This window comes from Triticum dicoccoides, chromosome 2A (assembly GCF_002162155.2).
Source record: "Triticum dicoccoides isolate Atlit2015 ecotype Zavitan chromosome 2A, WEW_v2.0, whole genome shotgun sequence".
Taxonomy (NCBI): Eukaryota; Viridiplantae; Streptophyta; class Magnoliopsida; order Poales; family Poaceae; genus Triticum; species Triticum dicoccoides.
The window spans coordinates 300,536,583-300,540,979 of NC_041382.1; positions in this window are offsets into that span (position 1 = coordinate 300,536,583).

Here is a 4,397-nt window from a genome sequence, read left to right on the forward strand (position 1 = left end):
CATCCCTCATGTCGCCACGAAGGGAATCCTAAGCTATGAATGCATGCCCCCTCAACCGAGGTTCACCTAGCAAAGTGCGAAATAGCAACCCTCCCCCCACACACACTTTCAGTCGGCGGGCTAGAGAGGCATATCTCACCAAGATGGATCGTAAAACGGATCAAGAATAATCCACCTTGGTCGTACAACCTCTCTCTTGTTTGTTGTTCAAAGTGATGGTTGTCCATGCGACCCCGGAGATGGGCTAGCTTTACCAATAATCACGCAAGTAGCTAGTCCCCGAAGACCACTGCATGCATGTGGCCCAAACATATGTATGGAGAGGTGTGTTTTTGAGTAACAACGGAACAACTTTGATGTGGCACCGTGATTTCGAACTAGAAATCCCCACACTGAGTGAGGGTTAGGTTTTCGATGCATATGTATGTTACACCACACTTCAAGCCAACGACGGGGATTCATGCATGCATGCGTGCATAGTATATGCGCTCAAACTTAAGATATGAATCTCACCATGACCTATACTACGATAACACGAACCAAATGAAGAATCCGCCATGGTAACCTATCTTGTTGTTGGTCAAGGTGATCATGGATGTCCACGCGGGCCCACGAATATATATATGCTTGTCGCCGATAACCACACGAGGGAGTGTACCGTTCGAAGGCAACCACTACATGCATATGTATGGAGGTGATGCATGCATGCATGTTTGAATGCACAACATTGATGTGGCACGTGTGTCAAAAATTGTACACTGGCTAGCTCCCCACACAGAGCGAGATCGGTTCATGATGTGTCATTGTACTAGCCACTTCGACTTGATGGGAGGGATTCATGCGTACACATGCATGTGTGTGTGCTCAGAATGTATCATGCATGTCATCCGAGAGAAAAAAATAATAATCCCCTCCTAAGTCAAATTAACCTCTCTTGTTGTCAGGCAAAAAGTAGTGATGGACCAAGCGGGCCCATAGATGGAAAGCATCGATATCGCTGATAACCTCTTAAGTGGGTGCAAGAGGACAACCACCACCGCTTTGCATGTGGGCCAAACATATATATGTTGAATACCCAAAATGCACAACTTTGATGTGCCACATGCCTCAAAAACCATACACCATGCACCCACACAGAGCGAGATTCATCAAGCGTACTACATATGATGGTCCCCTTCCCCCCTCTTCACCGCATACTATATGCTCCTGCCGTAATATATGTACAACCCAAAAGAATCCTCATGGATGGTGAAATTAATTAAATTCTCCCAATGTAGGTCAAAGTGATGCATGCATGCATCGACGATGGCCTCATGGGCCCACGGATGGAAGAGTCACACATGAGTGTCCTAGCTAGGATATGCATGTGGCCCAAAAAGGTGTTGTGTAATGTTTGAATAACCGATTTCACAATTTTGATGTGGTAGGTGCCTCGGAAACCGAAAAGTCCCGACACTGAGTGAGGTGTGCTTGTTCACGGGCACGTACGTATAGTATATATGCTAGCCCCCTCCCACCTCTTCGACGGGTACTATATACCACCATAACCAAAACGAAAATGATTCTGCCTTGCTGGTCAAATTAACCTCACTGCCGGCTGTTCGTCAAAGTGATGGACGACGACCTCGCGGGCCCACAGAAAGCGTCACACGTGAGTATCGAGTGTCGTGTAGGACAACCATCGACTGCATGTGGCCAAAACATTTATGTATGAAAGGGCCGTGTAATGTTTTAAATAACAATTTCATGACTTTGATGTGGCACCGGCCTGCCTAACAAAACGGCCAACCCACACGGTGATTCACAACTCGCAGTGTACTGCGAGCCACCCGCCACCCCCAGACGCACACACCCACACACACAACACGAATCCACAACTACGATGCACACCACCCCCAGACGCACACACCCCCACACACACACCGCGAATCCACCGCAACTACAATGCATTTAAATTAATTATCCCGCGGTGAACATACATGTTACCAAAGGAGGGACGTTTTAATTTAAAAAAAATCACAGAGATCATTAAGACGTTTTAGTACATTGATTGATTGATTTTCTATGGGTATAATGTGCAAAAATCAAATTTGAGCTACATGCACATGTGACAGTGCACCTAAATGGATTGCAAAAATACATGTGTCTCACTGGGTAAATGTTTACTCCCCGTGCAACAAATTTCAAACATTGAGAATCTTGATTTTTAAATTCTAGTACATCCAAAACTTATTCGAAGTTCATGAAACTTATCGTGTTGTCATATGGACACCAATACAAAGTGGCATTGTACTTTTTTTGTTAAACTGTAGACCAGTTATGATGTAATCTTTATCTAATTATAGACGGGAGATTGTTAATAATTGGGAATCAATATCCCAAATGGATTATTTATTCGAACCGTGAGCGTTAGACCAACAATGGTTACGTGCCATGCTTCGGTTAAGCGATAAAGCAGCAGCATTAATCATCCAAATAGAAAAACAATATACGTGCCGCCGCATGACCCGTGTGCCGTGCGAGCAGGCCTGAGTTGACGGGACGCATGCTAGTAGTCCGCCGCGCAGGCAGACGGGGAGGAGTGCGTGCAGGTGTGTGAATTGACGGAGGCGTGCTTGCTGCACAGTGTCATCGGGAGGCATGTGAGTAGCTGTGTGAAACTTTGGTAGGCATGCCAGCAGTCTGGTGCGTAGGCTCACCGCGAGGCGAGCCATCAGTTTGACCGCTGCCCGCCTCTCTCCCACAACTCCCACTACTCCATATTAATGGTGCGCCCGTGCGGCCGCACCCCCCATCCTCGCTACGCACACACAATCCTCTCTCTCCGCTTGCATCCTCGACGCCGCTCTCAGTCCTCAAAGCCATCAGTGCATGAGGCTACCGCCGAAGCGCCCCATCGGAGGGAGTGGCAACGCCGGGGCTGCTAAAGCACCGGAGCAAGGTGTGGAGATGGAGACAAAGGTAAACGTCACCGCCGGCGAGTTATCGCTGCACCCTGACATCGTCGACGGCGTCGAGCTTCCACAGCCGGAGGCGGAGTTCCACACAGACTCCGAAGACCACTCCAGCGACGACTCCGACGACCACTCCAGCGACGACTCCGACGACCACTCCGGCGACGACTCCGACAACGACGGACAGCTAGTTAGTCATCTATACCAATTTATGTGTCAAATAGATCATAGGGTTTCTCTGGTTATTTCTGCCTCCCCCTTTTTGGAATAGAAATCTTGTGGTTATGTTCTCCCTATCCATGAAATCTGAGTAAGTTTCGTTAGATCCGTGTAGTGTATTGTTTGTTTGAATGGTACAGGTGATAAGTGATTAGTTGTTTCATCTGTGCAAATGATTTCTACTAGTAATCCAACTAGGGTTAGTGTTCGTGCTAATAATTCCTAGGCAGGACATGAAAATTGATTTTGAATGACCTACATATGTTTGTGCCATTATTTTCTTCAAGATTGGTCTGTACATAGACGAGTATGCTTAAAAGTTGACCCATAATCTCTGGATATGTATAAATAAATAGCCATAAATTCCTAATCCTACTTCATGGCATGTAATCATTGGTTTGACGCCAAATTTGTTTTCCTATTTGTATAGGTGTTGTCTGACGATGTGGACAGCGAGGATGAAGATGCCCAGAGGAGGTACAAGAGGCAAAATCCTGAGGGAGCTTTATGCGGGAATGCATAGCAGGCGTATTAGGACCTGGAACGACATCTATGGATGCCCATTTTGCAACCACAAGCTTCATGACGCGTATCTAAGTGTTCTGGCGCATGCAAGAGGATGGGTCATTGGCTCCTTCAAGCAGAAATATTCTCGCAGGGTGGCGCACGGCGCATACGCCGAGTACCTGGAGAAGCTTCAGGATCGTGCCGGCCGCATGTGAGATAAGATGTAGGATGGATCAAACTATGTACGCTTGAGTATGCTTAATTAATGACGGTTGAACTATGTACTTATGGTTGAACTATGCGTATGTACGTGTACGCCTATTATCTATGTCTGAGTATGTTAAATACTTCGCCAAATTTTGGTAAAAGTTACAACGGGGGACCAATAAACCAGGATGGAGGTAGTACGTCAATCAAACACGGTTCCCAAAATTGGAACCGTGTGCAATGACGTTCATTTTGCCTGCTGCTTCAATCACACACGGTTCGCTCTAGCAAACCGTCGCCCCCAAAATTCTTTGTGGGACAGAAAACCCTCACCACCCAATTCAAAAAAGAAAAAAGAAAACCCTCACCATCCCCACGTCACAAAAACCCTCACCCTGCCCGCCACCCCCTCGGCCCCTCTGGTACGTTCCCCATTCACACCTGCACAAGCTCCTCCGCGTCTATGCCATGGCACTGCCTATCACGGCGGTAAACACCTAGCTCTACGCC